The 23,292-nt window shown below is 42.8% G+C and overlaps 2 long non-coding RNA genes across 2 annotated transcripts; one reads left to right on the plus strand and one right to left on the minus strand.

Annotated features, from left to right (window-relative positions):
• Positions 1 to 2,154: 2,154 nt before the first annotated feature.
• LOC124258134 lies at positions 2,155 to 18,972 on the plus strand. The gene is made up of 3 exons (XR_006893507.1): positions 2,155 to 2,304; positions 18,908 to 18,913; positions 18,962 to 18,972. It is a non-coding gene; the product is annotated as an uncharacterized LOC124258134 (long non-coding RNA).
• Positions 6,387 to 22,730, minus strand: LOC124258135. The gene is made up of 3 exons (XR_006893508.1): positions 22,428 to 22,730; positions 6,998 to 7,001; positions 6,387 to 6,396 (listed from the first exon to the last, which is right to left on the minus strand). It is a non-coding gene; the product is annotated as an uncharacterized LOC124258135 (long non-coding RNA).
• Between the last annotated feature and the right edge of the window lie 562 nt (positions 22,731 to 23,292).

Raw genomic sequence — 23,292 nt, forward strand, 5'->3', positions numbered from 1 at the left:
GTATTTAAATTATACTCATCAACAAATGATTTCAGACTTTCATTTAAAATATAAGTGAATATGTTTCGCATATGTCCATCAAGGAAATACCTCTATAGTTATTAACATCATGTCTGTTACCCTTCTTGTGAAGTGGGAAGATAACACTCCGTGACCAAGCAGAGTTAAAAATACAATTAAACAGTACATACAAATAAGGTAGTTAAATATGACCTCCGTGTTCCACATTTCAGGAGGCAGTCCATCAGGACCACATGCCAAGTTTTAAAGCTGATAATTTTGTTATTTCATTTATGATTATTTTTGTATTTATAATTTTATTGGAGTCATCATCAATCAATGTAAGTTCATTTCGCAATATATCCTGCTTGGCAAAGGTTATAACATTTTCGTCTATGTTAACATCTTAAATATTCAGATTCTGAATATTTTTAGAGTAGTCAACCCATTGCAAACTGCTGATAGATGTAGCCTGTGTAACCGGTTTACCTGATCATGACTTAACACCAGACCAGAAAGTTTTATAGTTACCATCCTTACATGACTTTACCAAATGATTTCACCAGGAGACATTTCTTTGTGAATTCTTACGGATGATGCACCAAGCAACGAAGTCTGTTGGCAGTTAAACTGGTATCATTGTATAGTAGGTGTGATCAAATGATGACACTTGGCCATTGCAGTGTGGAATATACCTCAGACATATTCTCAGCTAACTGAATCCTGCAAGTGTGCGTTGTTGTTAACAGATCTAGAGATACACAACAACACAGACGATGAAAGGTGTATAGCGGCATCATCATTATTGAAACAATGATGTGTAACGTCTAGTGGTGTTCCGATTAATTGAAATAATCGAAGATTGGTCGCAGTGACCAAACGACCAAGCAATCGATCACATTTTCTCATAATCGAACATAAACGATTTTGGAACTAATGCTTTAGTCTTTGAAATACTTGACGATGGAAAATATCGTTGAAGTTGTCAGGGCCTGAAAACATGTTTAATTCTTAGAAAACTCACTTCACTAACTGAAAACATATGACTGAATATTTCTTGAAGACTCCGGGAAGTTTATGTTTATGATATATTAGTCATCACTTTAAAGTAGCACGTTGCATCATGTTATACATATCTGCAATAACAACCTGGATAGGAAAATCTGAAAAATGACGCTTACCAATTTTTGTCGATGATTGTTCGTTGGTATTGAAGCAATCATCAGTTGTGAGATTTCAACCAATTCCCAACACTAGTAACGCCCCAGTCATCGTTGCCCGTCTGTTGTACACGTGACGTCAGGTCCTACGACTACATTTCAAATCCTGTACAACTGTCACAGCTGAGTGAGTCTCGGTACACCTGCCTTTTCAAAGCACGTTTTGATGCATTTCCCTGTTAAGCAATGTCTTAATGTTTTATTCTAATGCCCCTGCGATTACCACATGATTCGCTGAACATGATTATTGTGTTTCACTCTTTTTCACGTTTTTTTGACTAAATAGTTTTCTCGTCGGTCTCAAACACCATGTCCTTACCGTGTGTGAGACACAAAAACATCATGAACACGTTCATCCACCTCCCAATTGTGTACCAATAATATGGGTGTCACGTTTCTTATTTGGTTGAGTATAGATCAGATTTCAGCGAAAAAATATTTACTACGTGTCGGAACTTCAATGCTAATGCATCTTGACCATACTGTACCCCTTGCGATGTTCGTGTTAAAGAATTGATGGCGGGAGGCCACCAAGAGCTATCTCCCCTACTATATATTAATCGGCTGTGTTGTTTGTGGGCATGTGTACTCATGTAAACACGATGATTATTATTACGTGTTGGTGGGCTTGTTGTTTAAGGCCACGCTAAGCTATATGATCGGCGGTCTAGTGATTGACATCATGAGCTTCGATCTGATCAGTTTGGATGCGATGACATGCAGCAACCATGTCACCAGGCCTGGCCCTTCTATCGCGTTAGTAGCCTATTACGCCCTGTCGAACCATTCGGGAATGGCAGACTCCCTAGCTCTGCATCCTTCTGCAGAATCCAGAGTGTCAGAAGGTTTATGTTCTTGGCAGCAAATCCGGCAACTCTCACAATGTCGGTCAAGAGATACTGGCAAACAAGGATAAGTTGGCCGGCGTAGAGAACGCGTTTAGGAGAAGTAGGCGGTGCACGGCAATGAGCAAACCCATTTGGTTTGTGAAAGGTAGGCAGATGTAGGCAAGTGCACGTGCATCACATGACGATGAAATTGATTCAGCGCGTAGCTGGACACGCCTTGCTCATACGACTCTCACGTGGTCGGTGTAGCAAGTCGGTAATATTCGGATATATAGATATATATTTCGAGAGAATTCAACATGTCAAAGTTAGGTAAGCACGGTCAGATAATACATTCTCAGACCCGACGAGTGGCATACAATGTTTTTAAGCACATGGAGAAAGAATGTACATCTACAAAACAGGCAGTGTTAAAAGCTAGCAATGCCACCAGTTTATCTCTCTCTTCACTGAGGCGCATCCGAGCAGAGTGTGTCGATCGTGACAATGGGGAGGGTAGTTTCGCTAGCCCTAGCAAGTTGCGAAATCGTCCTGTGATTAAATCCCAACTCGATGATTTCAACCAGTGTGCAATTCGCCAGTTTGTGCAAAACGTAGTGCGAAAACAACTGCCAACTGACAGTATCCACGAGATGGTCAAAACAGATCTATACGGGTTCTCGAGAATGTTAGCTCTGAAGTAAACGGGATTTAGATGGTGCAAAACTATTGATGGAAAGGAAAGATGCAGTACTTACGAACAATTAATATATAACGAGCTGAAAACCGCCCAATCATTTTCATTGATGAAACGTGGTTACATGTGCACCACACGGTTAGGACCAATACTGCCTACAGTTCCAAACTGCCTACATCCCAAACTGCCAACAAAAACATTGTAGGCAGCGTGGGAAAAGAGTTTTTGCCCTGTAGAATAATGGAACAGCCCGAGTATCTATGAAGAAGGGGTGCTTCGTTTGGGGTAAGGGATAATTAAGGGGATTATATTAGTATATATCTGTGCATCTACTTCTGTGTATAGTACGTTGTGAGTCTTCTCATCCAATAAAGACTACAGGACAAGTACAATGATATTGTTTTATGTTGTTTTGGGAAGCAGTTAGCATGCTTATATTGTAATCTCCAAAGCAGGTTTAACTTAATCCTATTTGATCAAGTACGGTATGCTTGTTTTAACTATGTTGTTACAGGCTCTGTCTGTCTTTGACAGATTATGTCGAAAAACATGGTTAGGACTAAATTGTTGAGAAGATCTCATCTTCTCAGATAATTAAACTCCTAATAAATTAGAGGGGGAACCAACTGCATCCATCACACAATGGCAAATGTTCAACGTGTTCGATTCATCACTTCTTAAGCAGCTTTACATGTCTCCATGTATGGTCTGAGAATTCTCAGAAAGAATAAAGATGTCCTACCAACCAACACTTCTCATTTTTTAAACTTCTGTAGACATAGTGGGAAGACACCATAGAATTAACCAGCTAACTAGTCAATATTCCACCCAACTCTGTCATTGCTATGGACAAAGCTCCATACCAGCCCAACAACCACCAATAGGAAGGATGACATCAAAGCTTGGCTAAAATTGCACGATATTGCGTTCAGCGACAAAATTCTCAAAGCCGAACTGTTGCAATATCTTACAAAGCCGTTCCCGTATATCGCTGCAGCAACATGGGCATATCGTTCTGCGGTTACCTGCGTAACATGCAGATTTGAACCAATTGGGTTGATTTGGGCCAATGTGAAGAATCATGTTGCCAGGCAAACCTTGCAGTTCACAAAGACATCGCTTCAGGCACAATGTAAAGAGAGAATGTCAGCAATCGGTTCCAAGGAATGGTCGGAATGCTGTAAGCATGTCCAAGGTATTGAAGATAGGTACTGGCAACGAGAAATCGCGGTTGAAGCAGTAATGGAAGACATCATTGTCGAACTTGGTCTTACGAGTGAATCATTTAGCGAATCGGACTGTGATGATTAGTGTTGTTATAGCCCGCTGCCAGTATCAAGTTGACAGTGCACGGGCACACAAAAAACATAAACATATTATTAAGGGATTGTTACATAGGTCCTATGACACCTTGGCATTACGTATTTCAAGCATGGCTGGGTAATGTTTATGCCAGGTAGAAGAACGTTCTACTTTGCTTCATTACAATGTGATTCATTCACTTTTAGAAAATAAATTTGTTTCATTTTCAGCAAGTACACATGTGTATCTTATGCACACACAATTGCAGACAGATGGACAGTTATGTTTTTCAGGTCACACTTCATATTAAAGGCAGATTCTGTAAAGGTATAAAACATAGTAGCTTATGAGCCAACTATTAATGGTTATGAGAGACTATAAATTCCCATTTATTTCTTAACGTAAAATGCAAACAAATGCACCTCGATCTCGGTATTTGCTGAGACAGGCCACGCGTTGCACATATCGCTCTACACTTGATTGCGGACAACCTGGGCCCCTTCGCTAACAATGGCAAGCGCCAGTGGGCGGCACTCATACACGCTGATACGGGTCAATCATCAGGTTGGTGCTCAATTTAACCTTTTTTGCCAGTAAGTTTATAGAGTGACTGCAGTTCTTAACATTTGAATGTTTATATAGATGTTATAATTTTTAAAGGTGAGGTGAGGTGAAATTGGGTTTAACGTCGTCCTTGAGAATATTCCGCTCATATGACGACGTGCATGCGTGTGTATGTGTATGTGCGGCTGCTTGTACTAGCCCAGACTTAAGCTGGTTTTATAGTGCTAGCTAACTGAGATACCAGTGAAGCATGAATACCCCACTCAGACACAGTATACTGACTCTGAGCCGACCAGTCCTTGTTGTACCCATTAATGCCGAGCGCCAGGCAGGGACCAACAAGTACCATATTTTAACATCTTTTGGTATGACGCGGTCGGGGATCGAACCCGCGACCTTCCACTCTCCGGACGGACGTTCTAACCACTACACCACGGAGGCGGTCTATAATTTTAAAGTCTCTTATAACTCTGTACAGGATGGCTCGTTACTTTTAGGCCTATATTGTCTTATGTTATGTATAGTTTTTATCATGTATATATTATGTATGTACGTTTTTATCATAATGACTGTAACAAGGTGAGACTATATTAAACAATCTGTCTGTCTGTCTGTATGTCTACAAAGCCTATGCACTAAAATTGGTTTGGTTGGTTGGTTTGTTGTTTAACGACGCACACAGTAATATTCTAGTCATATGGCGGCGGTCTGTAAATAATAGAGTCGGTACCAGACAACCCAGTGATCAACAGCATGAACATAGATCTACACAACTGGGATACGATGACGTGTCAACCAAGTCAGCGAGTCTGACCACCCGATCTCGTAAGTGGCCTTTTACGATAACATCTGTGCACCGAGAACAATGGTGAGTCGGACAATTTGAAATTAGTCATAGCTAAATTATTTATTTATTTCTTAAGTACACGTATTACTACATATTTGTGACACAGGCACTTCGACTTCTCGAATTCCTGTGTAAACGCGAGGACGTACGCACGCATACACACACACACACACACACGGCAGTTCGTGTTGTGTTTACTTTACTCTATTTCGACTTCCCAAACACCGCAACTCCATCGGTTAAGATTGTTTACATAAACACGTGACAAACAGGCCAAAAGCGTTGTATATTTCACACAGGTGTTCGCCAGAATAGTCACGTGCTGCCATGGTTACGAGTTTAGCCAGTCGGGACATACTTCCGTTGCACGAACTTTTCATGCGCGTTATTCACACCCTTTGGTGGAAGCAGACGTGCCGAAATGTTAAAAATGACGCGGTGTATGTCAAGTTAATATGGTAACGTCGTTTAACAATTATATATTGCAGATTCAATGTGTTGAGACTGCGTTTTCTCGTGTTTCGATTACTTTAGCGCTACTCTGAAAGTTGTGTTTTCAATTGACGAAGAAAACGTGACTTCCAGCCCTACAATATTGTTTTGATTGCAATGAACGTTGAAGAACACTAGCTGAGTAGAAAGTGCTTCAACACAAACATGCAATAACGGTTCGCTCTTGATAAAAATATAATGTATATCATTTTGTCAAATATAGTATATTGTTTGTGTAATTTGTTCGAATCACCGACGACGTCAGGAGCTATGTCAAAAGTCACAGTTAGGAATAATCTAAGCTTTAACTTTTAGTTGTGAGAGTCAAAGTTTATTTCGCTGCTACATAAAATACATTTCAAAGATTAAGAATGACTACCGGGTATCTAAAATATTATGATACAAGTTCCTGCTCTTTTCACCATATTTTAACCTGTGATACTATCACTAAAAACGATGTACAAATAGTAATTCTAACAATATCCTATTTGTTGCCATTGTTTGAGGTTGGACAAACCAAAATATATTATTAAAATAGCAGCTTTTTGAATTGAAACAACGACCCGATTTTTGATTGAAATGCCTTTTGCAATCACAAATACAAGTAATTTGTGGTAGACAACTCATTTTTCAGTCCAAATGTTTGTATTATTACTCGGCACAATTGTTTTTCGATAACTTCCCAGACTTTCTCCGGCATTGTAACCATTCACATTGGGCATATATAGTTTTCAGTAAATGTTGGCGTCCTTGTCATCTTCATCTATTTAAACGATGGAATCTTTCATTGGAGATGGAGTGGTCATCGTTCTATATACAATAACGTGTATACTTCTATATTGGAACGAATGAAAAGACATGAGTAGCAAAAACAACTACCCCGCTATTCCTACATGGGTGAGTGAGTTTGGTTTTACGCCGCGTTTAGCAATATTCCAGCAATATCACGACGAGGGACACCAGAACTGGGCTTCACACATTGTACCCATGTGGGTAATCGAACCTGGGTCTTGGGCGTGACGAGCGAACGATTTAACCACTAGGCTACCCTACTGCCCTTCACTTTTTCTACATATCTCCAGGGCTTGCATGTTTGTAGGGTGGGACATAGACTTTGAAACAATGGTGGCTCCAGTAAATGTTTTTCGGCGTCACTAACTTTGTCAACCATGAAAAATGTCAATGAAATTAATTAATTATTCCATCATTTATTAAAGCGAGGCTATAAAACATATTGTGTGATTTGTCCGATTGCAATTTACAGTCAGAAAATTTCAATTGTTTATTGTACTAAGTGAAATTATTTGGACTCAAGATTCACATATTTAAAATATATAAGTAAATATTGACAGACAGATAGGCAGACAGTTTTATTCAATGAAAGGCCACTGGTCCATAATACACTCAAATACATGATCACACATCACATGAATGGTACACTTGAATTTAATTCACATTTCTTTTTTCTCTTAATTCTAATTTGATTAAAATGTATTTTGTTCATAATACTCTTTGTACATTCTGTGGGACTGAGCCTGAATCCATACTTCTTCTCTTCTGGAATTGTAGAATAAGTAAAAACATTTATCGAAAAGTTTCTCAGTGGATTGAGCTAAACCGCTAACACACATGTATTATGAATTTCCAGGTTGATCTAACCCTTTTCGGGTGTTCATCAACATTTCAAAATGATTGTAATTAGGGCTCCTTGCCTCTAGTCAGGAGACCTATTGTAATCGTTCGCATTATTATTTATATGTTTTACAGATTAAAGATAATTTGCAGCAGAGGGGGTTCGGGTGATCCTGGCACAGTCCGGCTGGTAAGGCTCATCATCAGCTCAGGGCCCTTGCCCCCTCTACACGCAGCCCAGACAGCGAATGGGACTTCTCCCATGAAACACTGCCTAGTCGAACCCACCAAGAACTTTCTGGAGAATATGAAGGCTCCCCAACACTGCAGCCTTCTGCATTACCCAGAGCGTCAGAAGGGCTGTGCTCCCGGTGGAGAACCCAGGCACTCTCCTGATCTGCACCAAGAGATCAGGAGGTACCAAACCAAGGGCACCGAGGACAACGGGGAGCCTGGCGACAGTGTACTTGGGATGCAAGCGAGACATTTCAAAGGCGAGGTCCGCATATTTATCATGCTTTTCCTGAATCTTGCCAATCACATTCCTGTCAAAAGGGACAGACAATTAAATGATATAAATAAATTCATTGACTTTATCAAAAAGGACAGGATCAGGTTTGTTCAGGCTGTATATGGGCCTATTCCACAGAAGTTTGAAAGCATCATTTTCCATGACGCCCTGGACATGGACCATGGACGGACCTCGGAGTCAAAGCCACAGGCATGTCGGAGACAGTAGTAAAAGCAACGAGCCATGCCATCATGTCGTTTAAGGTATGGTGTTTGTGCCAAGGAAGGGCATCCACTGACAAGGTGTTGGACAGTCTCCGTGAATTCATTGCAAAGTCGACATTTCATATTGATATTTTCTTTAAGAATCACATTTAGGCAATTACGAGTGGGAAGTGACTGGTCCTGAGCAGCAAAAAGGAAGCCCTCAGTCTCACATTTAAGACCAGCCGACTTCATCCAGGCGAAGGAGTCGGTGGGATTGCTATTCTGTTCAACACACTGCATGTATACACGATGCACTGTCTTCTCAGAAAGCTTCTCCACAAAAGACCAACTCTGGGCACACTTGGTGAAGGCCTTCACCTGGTTTACTCCAATCGCTGTACCGTCCAGCAGTACATCGCCATCAACAAAATCAACCTCAAATATCAGATTCTGTCCAACAACCTTGCCACGCTTAAAATAGCTGTGGAATTCCTTGCTTTCATCATGAGTCTTCACATGCATCACCAGAGGATTATCCGATAAATAAATATGTGCAAAAGTACACAATAAAATTCTATCATGAAGAGCCTCCACATTAATGAAACCCCGACCTCCAGAATTGATTGACATGTATAAACGGTTAAGAGAGGAACGAGGGTGGTGGGCTCTGTTATCAGACATGATCCTTCTGGTCAGACAGTCAAGACTCTGGATGTCTTGTTTTGTCCAATCAACTACTCCAAAGGAATAGGAAAGGACTGGCACAATAAAAGTATTGGTGGCTTTGACCTTTGTTTCGAGCATTTAGCTCTGAGCTCCAAATTTTCTTTAAACGAGATTTGTACTCTGCCCGAAGTTTGTTTTGAATCTGGGCATTCTGGAGCTTGTCTCGAACTTGCATTCCAAGATTGGTGTAGGCCTGATCCTCCACAAGATGCTCAATAACTCCTCCCCCTTGTAACTTGACCGATCCATCATTAGTTACCTTGCCACGTTTCAAATGAAGAATATTACATTTGTCGAGTCCAAATGTCATGCCAATATCATTCGAAAAGGACTCAACAAGGAGAACCTGCTCTTTCAAATTGGAATCTCCTTTGGCAAGGAGCTCGATGTCATCCATATAAAGGAGATGAGTAAGCGGTGTTGGGGATCTGTGCTGAGGAGGTCCGGGATGGTAACCCTCCTCTTTATTGAGCAGAAAGCTCAAAGAATTTAAAGACAAACAAAAAAGCAAAGGACTAAAGGAATCCCCCTGAAATATTCCCCTTCTGATTGGAATAGATTCCGAAGTCTGCACCTGCCCTTGCGAGTAGATCTCAAGTTGAGTCGACCAGCAACTCATTAAAGACTTGAGTAAATCAAGTAGTCGCTCAGGGAGGTCAATACAATGAAGAGACTTCAAAATCCATTCGTGAGGGACAGAGTCGTATGCTTTTTTGTAGTCAATCCAGCACATGGAGAGGTTGCGGTGATATGTTTTAGTCTCTTCCAAAATCACTTTCTGTACAAGAAGTTGATCCTAACACCCCCAACATCCCTTTCTTTCCCCCTTCTGCTCTCTGTAAATTATATCATTGGAAGAGCAGTAAGATGACACAAGGTTTGTCAAACACCCTGTAAATATTTTGTATTCAAACATGTGATAGGGCGGAAGTTTTGGGGATCAGTCAATTCTCCTTTTTGGGGAAGGAGTAGTGTGTGACCTTTGCAGAACCATGGAGGAACATCACCTGTGTCCACAAGAGAATTGAAACAGTGAAGTAATGGTGTTTGGACACAGGGGAACAGTTTCCAATACCGGTTTCGAATGCCATCAGACCCTGGAGCTGTATTAAATTTTTGATGACACTTTTCAGGCAATCTGGTGAGTTGTAACAGACAAACGACCTAGTTACTTTCTCATGCATTGCATGGTCATAATCACGGACCCATGGTGCCTCAAGGTTACAGTCGCCGGGTACAGACCGCAACTGTTTCCAGATCTTTTCATTAGCATCCATGGGAGGCCGTTTATCATGCTCACATCACCGTTTGTTTTAAGTTGCCCGTCGAAGTGTTTTTCATTATTTCTAAAAAGTTTATTTTGTTTGATGAATTTTTTTATTTATTATTCCACCGATTTTTTCACCAAACATACCTCCTAAACCAATGCTCCGAATCGCTTACAAAAATCACACAGATGCCCACCGAGGTGTAGATATTCCCCTTAAAAATCTCTAGGCTCTAGGCCCAATAGCAAAGGGGAGATAATTCAAAATAAATTTAAAAAGTTCAAAGTTCCACAGCAAATATCCCAGGAACTAATTGTTCCAACATTTCCAAATCTCTTGTACAGATGCACAATCAAAGTCTCAACAATTTTGCCTGAGTGGTCAAGTCGCTAAAATGTACCTTTTGGCAGTTATTTTTGTATTCAGTTTTTGGCCATGTTCTTCAGCAGTTTTCTGAGCAGTTTGCTCCCAACGTGCTGAGCTCGAACCATCAGCTCTAGCCCAATGGTTAAAGCGTTCGCTCGTCACGCCGAAGGCCCGGGTTCGATTCCCCACATGGGTACAACTTGTGCAGCTCATTTCTGGTGTCCCCCACCGTAATATTGCTGGAATATTGCTTAAAACGGCGTTAAACCATACTCAGCCAGTCAGCTTTAGCATTGCAGAGAAGGCTAGACAGATGGGAAAATGATGCGGTTTAGGGATTGTGGGACAGTCTACCTCTGATAGGGTATAAAGTATTTTGGCTGGAAAATAGACTTCCACAGGTGTCTAATACATGACAGTTTTAATAATTTCTAAAAACATATGAATAAAACGAACAAATTGTCCCTCAAACCGACTGGCGCCCTTTCGAACTGTCCACAAATCTAAACTTGCACCTTTAAAGGATAGAATTAGTATACATTCATTGGCTTAGCATCTGGCAAAGACAGGTACGGCTAGCTGGGGAGGCGGCGTGTTTCCATGCCCAACAGTCATGACAGAGTAACTATAGCGATATGCGAAGTCGGGCTGTATTTAACATACACTAAACGCCCAAAGAAACGTTAACACACACACACACACACACACACACACACACACACACACACACACACACACACACACACACACACACACACACACACACACACACACACACACACACTGACGGAGGTACCTATCTACAGCTGGCGTTGTGATGCGTGGACGTCCACTTCTTGGTCTGTCTACGGTGACCCCAGTCTGTCTGTAGTGCTGAGACCGCCTCCGTGGTGTTGTGGTTAGAGCGTCCGCCCGGAGAGCGGAAGGTCGCGGGTTCTATCCCCCACCGCGTCATACCAAAAGACGTTAAAATATGGTACATCATATGTGATGTCCTTCACTGTCAATCAAATACATAAACCAGACCCACTGTCCCTTGTTTGCATAATTTAATGTTTGAGACGTTGCACACCCAGGTGACCCTTTAATTGTGACGCTGAGTATATGATTTCTGTAACGCCTGAAATCCAGGTTGTTTTCACCTTTGTTTCTGACAGGATTGTCATGTGCTCATGTTGAGGTTAGTCTGTATGTTACTGGGTCAGAATGAATGGCAATGTTTGAGAATGTGTATCTGGACACAGGAATTATTAGTTTTGTTTTAACAGATTTGTTGTCACTGAGATGCCTGTTAGTTTAGTAAAAGTATTTGTACATGGTTGTGTCCTGTTCTTATTGGTTGGAGGCGCAATTATCGCTATAGCGCTACTGCGTGATATGGCTGTCTCGCTATATCGCGGACCGCCTCCGTGGTGTAGTGGTTAGAGCGTCCGCCCGGAGAGCGGAAGGTCGCGGGTTCGATCCCCGACCGCGTCATACCAAAAGACGTTAAAATATGGTACTTGTTGGTCCCTGCCTGGCGCTCGGCATTAATGGGTACAACAAGGACTGGTCGGCTCGGAGTCAGTATAATGTGTCTGAGTGGGGTATTCATGCTTCACTGCAGCATGGTATCTCAGTGGGCTAGCACTATAAAACCAGCTTGAGTCTGGGCTAGTACAAGCAGCCGCGCACACACACACACACACACACACACACACGCATGCACGTCGTCATATGAGCGAAATATTCTACAGCACGACGTTAAACCCAATTTCACCCCACCTCAACTCGCTATATCGCGATGATTGCTCTGTCTCCCTTCGTTGCCAGCCTACGATCCTTATGGTTTACATTTGTACGCTGGGGTTTAGGGTTGGGTTAGGATATGGCACCCTTTCAGATCCTTAGGGAGCTGGAGCGTCTTTAGAGACAAATAACCCTTTACGATCATTGAAGGGGTAGGATTCACATGATTTTTTAAATAAGCGGGGACCAGAGGGATATGTCATCTTTTGATGCTCGTTACCATCCGCCATAAAATAGAACAATATATAGGACCATGGTTCCTCCGTCCGTTACTAGTACTTCATTTCCAGACATGGTTAGACATGACAAAGACCTTTTCACATGAAATGCCATATACTGGAGATGACAGTACCGTATTTGCGATGCGAGCTCCGATCTCTAATAGATGCAAGTCTCTCATAGACTGAGGCGTGGTCATCGTGATGCTCTTGAAGTCAGCTTCATCCCCCAAATCATCTCACGTCCTTCTCACTAAATTTGTTAATTTACTCAGGTGCTTCCAACGTTGTCTTTTAAAGGTTTTTCTTGTTCACACACTGCTAGCAGTCATCCCTAGCTTCAGTGCCCGTTCGGCGTGATGTCGTGGTTTCAGCGACGTTTTCATGTCGGTGTTAGGAAAAAGAATTTGGTTCTTGAGCAGTCTAGTTAAAATCACTCTTAGTTCTCGCTGAACAGATATCCGAAGACATTCCATTACGGTTGGGGGGATAGGGTAGCCTTGTGGTTAAAGCGTTCGCTCGTCACGCCGAACGCCCGGGTTCGATTCCACATGGGTACAATGTGTGAGGCCAATTTCTGGTGTCCCCCGCTAGAATATTGCTAAAATGGCGTAGAACAAAACCCACTCACTCCATTACGGGTCACGCCAGAACGAGGTTCCATCCAAGCCATCAGAGCGTCTCCCACCAGATCAGGAAAGAACCCATGAAGATCCGGGTTAGAATTGGCCTACAATCACCATGCTTGTTGTAAGAGGCGACTCGGATCGGGTGATCAGGCTGGAGGACTTGGTTGATCGTATCCCAATTACGAGATCGATGCTTATGATCTCATGATCACTGGATTGTCTTGTCCATACTCAATTATTTACAGACCACCGCCATGTAACTAAGGCTGAGTGCTATAGGTTTCCAGATTATAGTCTCGAGAAGGTTAACACGGGGTATTCCGAACATAGATTGAATCCGTCAACATCCTCGTCTCTCTCGCTTCAATGAATTGAACATTTCAAACACAGGAGACTTTATATAGCTCGTTGGAGGTACTGGCCTACAATCTATTTGTCAACCAACCTATGTTGTGCCGTTTCCCTGCCTTGAAGGGAGGAGACTAGTCTGTCTCACAGTCCATGAACCACATTATTTCATCTACTGCCTAGCCCTCCCTGCAATGCTAAAGCCCTAATTGAAGCAAGTCTAGATTTCCTTCTCTGGTCTCCCTGGGGCTCCTTTTCAATTTATATGGAATTGTTTGTTACTATCAAAATTACCCGTGAAGGTCCGAGTTAGAATGAACCTTCAGTAACCAATGCTTGTCGTAAGAGGCGACTAACGGGATCGGGTGTTCAGGCTCGCTGGCTTGGTTGACACATGTCATCGGTTCCAAATTGCTCAGATCGATGCTCATGCTATTGATCACTGGATTGTCTGGTCAAAACTCGATTTTTTACAGACCGCCGCCATATAGCTGGAATATTGCTGAGTGCGGCGTAAAGATAAACTCACTCACTAACTGCTATCAAAATTATATATATTCAGAGGCTAAGCGTTAGTCTAGGAGGAGATGAACACTATGCTATTGGCAGAGTGCCATCCCTTATACCACGCCCACATTCGTCCGTCAATATGGCTTCATCCATACCACGCCCCGGACAGATCGGGTCTTCAGCAGCCAAGGCTTGTCGTAAGAGGCGACTAATGGGAGGGGCAGGCTCGCGGACTTACTTGAAGCATGTTATCGTGTCCCAATGCGAATGGCGACGCTTATGATGTAAATCACTGGATTGTACGGCGTTAAACAATAACAACAAAAATACCATGGACGACATGTGTCAACATATTGATCAATGGGATCAAGGAGAAGTTAAGATGAGAACTACAGAGCATATTAGGTGGCAGTCCGTCCCACACATGCATACATTACCCAACTGTAGGAGATTTCACATGCTGTGTTCAAAAGGCGACGTACATTTACATTTTATTGGCCCGTTCATCTGTCTGTGTAATAACATTAAAAGCACAGAGCTGCCCTACAAACCAGCTCGACAAGGCTGAGGTATTTATAATGAGTTCATCTCATGTGCTGCAGGCATTGTATTTCACATCTACTGTACAATCACAGGTGTGGTTGTGCGAAAGATGAATATCAGATTCACTTCACATTAAGTAGATTTCCGGTCCGTCGATCACTTGATTGTCTGGTTTGTTTATAGGCTGCATAGGCAAGGCAGGAACACTGCTGTGCGGCGTCCGACAAAAAATACTTCCATTTTAGGCGAAGTTTGGAATGGCAGGTGGTACCTGTAGAGCAGGTCATGCTGACCCTTTTCGTGAACACCTGGTGTCATCTTATACATTTATTGGATGGGATCATCAATATCGGTTGTTTTCTAGAGTTAAAATTTAATTTTAAACATATCGATGACATGAACCAATTGTGTTGGTTGAAAATTACCACCATGAAAGAATCTAGATACCTTGCAGAGTGTAAAAGGCAAGATTCTTTAGTTAGGGAATCGCTCCAAATTTAAAACTTTTTTTTTATTGCTTAGAACTTTCTAATTATTTCAAGGCATCTCCGAACTACGGTCAACTGATTGCTAATCTGTACTTCATCTGATGTGCGTCTTCCAACGCAATCGGATACGATGACATGTGTCAACCAAGTCAGTGAGCCTGACCACGAGTCGCCTTTTACGACAACCATGCTCGTGTCTTACGACAGCCCTGAAGACCTATTCAAATCCGAATCTTTTCGGGTGGAACAATGTATGTAAACAGTGTTTGGGTAATATTGTGTAGCAACGATATGTAAGCATGGAACGATTACAGCAGTCAATATATTAAATAATACCGATACAAACCATCGTGTGGATACAGTATGGCTTGATAGACAAATTTCTCACAACAGCCAGGAAACAGCATGAGCGAGGCATACACTGACGTGACCCAGGCTGTGAGGCCCACACTCTGCTGGAAGTGCTCCAACAGAACCACCTGGAACATCCCACCCATGTAACACACTCCTGGCAGCAGGAACCCGTTCATATAGGACGCCACCAGAACCACCCACGCCCAGCCGCCGTCTACGTCCTTCTTCGTCATGACGTCAACGGTGTCGACCGGAGCGTCACGTCTGAAAATATCATATACCTTTTACAGCAAATGCAAGATGCTGCAGGCGGGGGTGCCTTTTTCTAAGACAGGCACGTACCAACGACCTTTCAATAATAAAACATGCGACTTTATGGATGACAAATCCTCGTTTATTGCATATTGTAATCCAAGAGTCACCATGTTCTTTAATCTGATTGGTTGAAAAACATGATCGATTGGCATTCGCTTCCCCGAAAATTGCAAGACTATTCACTGCGTATTGACACGTACAAATATCGCAAATATCGTATTGTTGCGTCGTCATTCACCTGTGTTAGTGCTCACCGAACTGATGTTTATCAAGCTGTACTGAGCTTATCCACCTGTGAACACAAAGAAAGCTGCACATCGCTTGCGTCAGGACGACTGTTTCGGGATCCCCTGCACATAACGTCGTATAGTCGACCCAGACTGAAGGTCCCAGGTACAGACGGGTATGCAAACTACCTGTTCTGGCGTAGACCCAAAGACATTTATTATACGTGCCCTTTTATTATAGCTCCGTCAGGGGTCTCTAAATTGCCATAACTGAACTCAACAATAACCTATTGTAAATTTCATGAGTAGTTTCTTGCTGTAAATGATCTTTTTCATATCTAATATTCATATTCCACTCCCAAGACGCACTGAACGCTCTCTGTTTACGTGACAGACCTAGCTTTTGTATGTGTCCTCGTGATAACTGGCTACACACCACTGACTAAGCGGGACTCGAACTAGGTCAAATTTCTTTTTGTGACCAAATATGTATACGTGGTTTTACGTCACATCGAACATTTTCGCACATATACAGCGACGTGAATAAACGTTTGTGTGTTTGTCAAGTTTGTTCGGATTGTTTCCGGTAAGTAATGCTGGAACCACTGACATAAACAATGATAACTCCCCTCTCTACCTAAAGGACCTGATCCAGATGTATACACCAGGACGATATCTCCGATCTCAGAATATGTACAATCTCTCGGTTCCCCCATCCACTAAACTTGCTGATCGTGCCTTCTCCAAAGTTGTCCCTACCTTGTGGAACAATCTACCATTTGAACTCAAAACAGCAAGCTCTCACAAATCCTTCCAGAACTGCCTAAACAGTTTCCTGTTTAATCAAGCATATGATATGTTAATTATCTACCCTGTTCAGCGCCATTGAGCAGCTCAAAGTTGGAAAATAGGCGCTATATAAATTAATTATTATTATGATTATTAGCATTTTCAAGTTATACCACCCAAATACAGCAAAGTGAATAATGTGTTCTGTTGACCTTGAAGTGCCGAATGTCAGGCAAGGTGACAAGGACCGCCTCTTAACGTCTTTTGTTTGTTTGTTGTTGCCGCAATATTCCAGCTATATGGCGGCGGTCTTTAAATAATCGAGTCCCGACCAGACAATCCAGTGATTAACAGCATGACTATCGATCTACGCAACTGGGACATAATAACATGTGTTAACCAAATTAACGACTTTCTGTAGGACAGAGTGATTGAGTGTGTGAGTTTAGTTTTTACGCCGCTTTCAGCAATATTAGCAATATTCCAGCAATATCATGGCGGGGGACACCAGAAATGGGCTTCACACATTGTACCCATGTGGGGAATGGAACCCGGGTCTGCGGCGTGACAAGCGGTATGACAGAACCACCAGGGGAGACAGCAGTGCAGATCACTGACTTTCTTCCCAAAACAATTATAGTAAATTTAAACGTACTACTATTTTTAACTGCAGCATATATGTTATTTTACTTTATGGCTAGATTGTCAAAAATTGCTAACATCTGAAGGGGTGGTGTAAATCCAGCTAGGGTCCATGCAGGTAGCACAAGTAGTGTAAGTTTCCATGGTCCCTAGTATGGTGATCTACCTTCAGTTGTTGGCGATCTATAGCCTGTTTTTATATTGTATTGTCTTATATATTTACATTTATATCTGTGATAATCTAATTGTTTTCTTGTCCTTCGTTGACAGTTGTTTTTAAAATTTACTCTCAATTATTATAAATCTATAATTTGATTTAGTCATGGTGTGGCTGAAATGTTGCCGATGTGACTTAAAATCTTAACTCACTCACTCACCCACTGACTTTTCTGCTCTTGCATAGGTCACAAACTCACGCCGATCTTTCTAAACAATTCGCTAAGTGGACTCTATCACATCACGAAATGTCCACAACAAATGGTTTCACAAGGACGCAATTCTTTGTGAGGCTCAGAACTTACCAATCAAGTAAACAGGATTTATCTGACACAAAGAATACACCACGAAATTACGTCTATTGGCAGTTAATCTGGTATCATTCTTGTATATTATGTGTACATGTATTCAAATGATGGTTGCTTGTTGTTGTTGTTGTTGATGATGTTGTTGTTGTTAACGCCGTACACAGCAATATTCTAGCTTCATGGCGGATTCGAATGATGGACGTGTGACTATTAAGATATGGAATATACCTTTGACCTATACTCAGCTAACTGAATCCTAGAAGTGATGTTTGCGTTGTTGTTAACAGAGATGTGCATCATCCAGGTAACAACACAGTCGATGAAAGTCGGATTTCAGCATCATTATTATTTAAACAATAATGTATAACTTCCCATGACCCCGAACGAGAACTCATGCTGATAACACTGTTGGTACAGAAGACGTATTAACGGATGTGACCTTCTGGGACGACCGTGACAGCAACACGACGTCTTTCCGTGGACAGGATAACCTGTCGGAAGACCCCCAATCTGAAGTCTTCACCAGTCGTCATGTGATTCAGCTGCTGTCGATGTCGTCTTCTGAGCTCATCCTAAATGTGTTCGATCAGGATCATACCCGTGAAGGTCCAGGGTAGAATAGGCCTTCAGCAACCAATGCTTCCTATAAAAGGCGACTATGCTTGTCGTAAAAGGCGACTAACGGGATCGGGTGGTCAGGCTCGCTGACTTGTTGGCACATGTCATCGGTTCCCAACTGCGCAGATCGATGCTCATGTTGTTGATCACTGGATTGTCTGGTCCAGACTCGATTATTTACAGACCGCCGCCATATAGCTGGAATATTGCTGGGCTCGGCGTAATACTCAACTCACTCACTCACTCACTCGATCAGGTTCATGTCTCACTCAACGGGAAGGCCAGTTCACGACATCAAGACTGGCTTTAGATAAGAAGTTGGGGAACGACGTCACGACATCAAGCGGCGCGTCACATGGTACAAGCGGCGCCCCATTCATTGTGCGATCATCGTTGCCCGTCTGTTGTACACGTGACGTCAGGTCCTACGACTACATTCCAACTGTCACAGCTGAGACAGTCTCGGTACATATGCCTTTCCAAAACATGTTTTGATGCATTTCCCTGTTTAGCAATTTGGGGCGGTGGGGTAGCCTTATGGTTAAAGCGTTCGCTCGTCACTCCGAAGACCCGGGTTCGATTCCCCACATGGGTACAGTGTGTGAAGCCCATTTCTGATGTCCCCTGTCCCCGTGATAATGCTGGAATATTGCTAAAAGCGGCGTAAAACTACACTCACTCACTGTTTAGCAATGTCTTTATATTTCCATTCTAATGCACGTGCGAAACAATAACCCAAACAACAGGTAGCAGGTGTGTAAATATTTGACCTTAATTGATTCTTGAAGGAATTACACTACGATATCTTCATACTGTCTATGGGGCGGTGGGGTAGTCTAGTGGTTAAGGCGTTCGCTCGTCACTCCGAAGACCCGGGTTGGATTCCCCATATGGGTACAATGTGTGAAGCCAATTTCCGGTGTCCCCGCCGTGGTCGCGCGTGGTCCTGTGCACAGAGGTCAGGTCACGAATCAGTTGAAGTTAAGCAACGTCGAGCTCGGACAATCCTTGGATGGGTGACCGTATTTGGCAGCCTGACTCCTGAGAGTTTCTAGCACTTTAGTCCTGCCCCACAACGAAGCACATGTGATGCATGTAGTCTCACCTTAGGCAAGTGAGTTTGTTCAAATTGCCTCAGTTCACCCAGTAGAAAATGGGTACCCGGTCGGTGGTATAAAGTCATGTGACTATAACCTTCTAGCGCCTAACAGGCAGCTTGGGTTATCCGTTGTAATAAGAATCGGATTCTGATTAATGGCCGCGAGCAATCACTTGGTGTTTGGAGACCGTGCGCTATAGAAGATGACTTATTATTATATAGCTGGAATGTTGTTAAATCGGCGTAAAAGTGAACTCACTCACTCATACTGGCTATACTATGTTTTAATACATGTTAAAGTGGACACCCCTGGGTATTGGGGAAGCAATATTACGGATTGGGCAGTGAGTTATTCCCCACGTATAATACCTTAATGATTTTACGTAACGAATAATTGTATTAGGCGAATTGTTTCAAGAGCACAATAATTTGGTACACGTTGTACATATCAGTCAGCATTCTCTAACGGTATGGTGACCTTCGGGGCATAGGGGCGGTGGGGTAGCCTAGTCCGGGTTAAAGACCCGGGTTCGATTCCCACATGGGCACAAATGTTTAAAACCCATTTCTGGTGTTCCCCGTCATGATATTGATGGAATATTGCCTTAAAGCGGCGTAGAACTACACTCACTCACGCACACGTTCAGGACAGGACGTAGGTGCTACTCACTGAACCAGCTTTAACCACTAGGCTACCCCCCGCCCCCTGTCCTAAACTGCACAGCGAAGGTAAATCAGATTACGAAAGGCCACCGAGTTTGAAATGTGTTTCGAGTGTGTCTCGTGTTTTGCAGGCACCTGCTGACGCACCAGAGGCCAGGCTTTGTCGCTGTGGTGGCCCATTTCAGTGGAACATTTGTAGCCAATGAATTCTTCAATCAGCTGGTTGCCAATGACATCCATAGACAGTTTGATCAGTAAATAAAACTCTGTCAAAAAAGAAACGCAACCCCTGTATTTTAGAGATTTTGATCTGAAGTTTTAGGACGACACGGCATTTTTATTATTTAAGACAGAAGTCTGAAATTTGGCAGAATAATAACCCAGATGGGCATGTTTAAAATTGTCATTTCAAAAGTCATCTCACAGACACCAGTTTGTCACCAGGGGGGGCGTCTTTCTCAGTATCTCGTATGAGCACCACGCGCTGCAATCACTGCACGGCATCTCCTTGGACAAGAACGGATAAGACGCCGGATTCTTTCCTGGGGAATGGCTCTCCACTCCTCCTGCAGTGCAACGGCGAGCTGTTGCAGCGTCTGTGGCGGCGGCTGACGTTGACGTACGCGTCGATCCAAGTATCCACAGGTGTTCAATAGGGTTGAGGTCTGGTGATGTAGAGGGTCATGGCAAGACATTGCCGTTGGAATTCTGCAGAAAGTTCATTGTTGCACGTGCAGTATGAGGCCGGGCGTTGTCCCGTTGAAAAATCTGTGTCTGTTGGTCAATAATCGGGAGAAGGTGAAGCTCTAACACGTGGTTGATGTAACGTTGGGCTGTCAGGTTCCCTGGAACGATCACCAAGTCTGATTTCTGGTTGTATGAGATGGTTCCCCAAACCATGACGCTTTCTCCGCCAAATCTGTCCACCTGTCGGACGCAGATGGGCGCAAAACGTTTATGACGTCTCCTATACAGACGCTGTCTTCCGTCGTGACGTTGCAAAGAAAACGTGATTCATCAGAAAACCAGATTCGCCTCCAGTTTTGTAAAGTCCGTATCCTTACGTTGTTGCACCACCTGAGTCGTCGGCGTCGATGTAGGGGGCGTAGTACAGGTCCAACAACTGGTCTACAGGCACGTAAACCCGCTTCTTTCAGACGGTTCCTAATCGTTTGAGCTGACACTCTCCTCAAACCTGGTATTTGTGTGGCAGTCACGGTTGGTAGGGCATGCCGATTACGCAGGTGATGGACCCGGATGTACCGATCTTGAAGGGGTCGTGATTCTTGGCCTTCCACTTCTCGGGCGATCGTTGGTCAAATTGAAGTTGTTGTAGCGGCTCCAAAGTCGGGATATCGTTGTTTTGTGAACATTTAGGTGCCGTGCAACAGTTCCAAAACTTTCTCCGGCAGACACGACCAATGGCGATATTTCGGTCGGCAGCACTCAATCGTGGCATTTTAACACAGCTTTTCGGCGACAAATGAATGAATATAATACGGAAGCACATGGGCTTTTATACACCCCTACATTAACTGCCATTTTCATGATTTGCATGTGTTTTTTTGGTGCGAAGTCACCATGAGGGTCATTTCATGCGTTGTGACGGAATAAGCAATAAAATACACTTATGCGTACAAATGCAGTTGTTTGGATGGTAATCTTCATTAATTATGTGTATCATTTCAATACATTCGAATAAAATTTAGTTTGGAAGCAATAACTTCATTCAAACGAATTTTTCATATCTGAGGACAGGGGTTGCGTTTCTTTTTTGACAGAGTTTATTTTACTACAATTTGGACGGTGCTGGTAATATTTTCATTTTTCGTGCTAATAAAAGAATTGATTCGTGAAAGTTCCTCTCAATTTGGGAGTAGACGAGCCGCAAAGCGTGCCCCGTTCACAGCGGACATTTTATCAAGTATTCTTCTGTCTTTGCGCCAAAAAATAGCAACATATTTCACGCCCTACGATGTTTTGTAATGTTACAAAGTGAAATCATACATATAACAGGGGATTCTTTCCAAACATATGCATTCTCATTGCATATTTGTTTGTGTTGCTCATTTGCTGCTTTGTCTCAGGTGACGAGTGAAATTATAGCATTATCTTTGTGTTCATGTAATTTTACACGACAGATACATTAGTATCATTTTACATCGCTACATTACCTTTTGATAGATACTTATTGTGACACAGATTAACACGATCATTTGTTTCTTTGATGTTTAACGTTGCACTCCCCAATATTCCAGCTATTTGGCGGCGGTCTGTAAATAATCGAATCGGTAACAGACAATCCAGTGATCGACACCATGAGCATCGATCTAGGTAACTGGGATACGATGACATAATATGTATGAAATAAGGCCCGTCCGACCGACCGAGACAGGCTAGATTTCTAAAGGACAGCTAAACTTACAGCTAGCCAGCCCGATGGTCCTGTAAAAAAATAGATGACATGGTCCATACATCTGTGTAATTTACTTTGGATTGCCCGGTCTGGATAAGTCCATTTGGGTGTGGACGGGAGTGAGTGAGGACAGCCGGTGCCTCCACGACGTGATGATCATCCACCACCCCTGGAGCCCCACCTATTTCGACGTGGGCACCGACTACAGCCTGTTTGCACTGGGAGACAGAGAAGTCCAGTTGCCATACATTTCCAATACAGTGTCCCTCCTGTCTGCGATGAGAGACTGAACTACCCAAGATACAGCCAATAAACAACGATGGATTACACACGAGTGGTTATTTATAATTCTAACAAGCTTCGCTAAAAGATCTAAGGCGATGAAGTACACCATTTGGCATTACGTCACACTGTATTGACGTCACTACGCAATTCGCGTCCTTTTGTAATCAAACGTACCCGG

This window comes from Haliotis rubra, unplaced genomic scaffold (assembly GCF_003918875.1).
Source record: "Haliotis rubra isolate DU_JTF1 unplaced genomic scaffold, ASM391887v1 Scf683, whole genome shotgun sequence".
Classification (NCBI taxonomy): Eukaryota; Metazoa; Mollusca; class Gastropoda; order Lepetellida; family Haliotidae; genus Haliotis; species Haliotis rubra.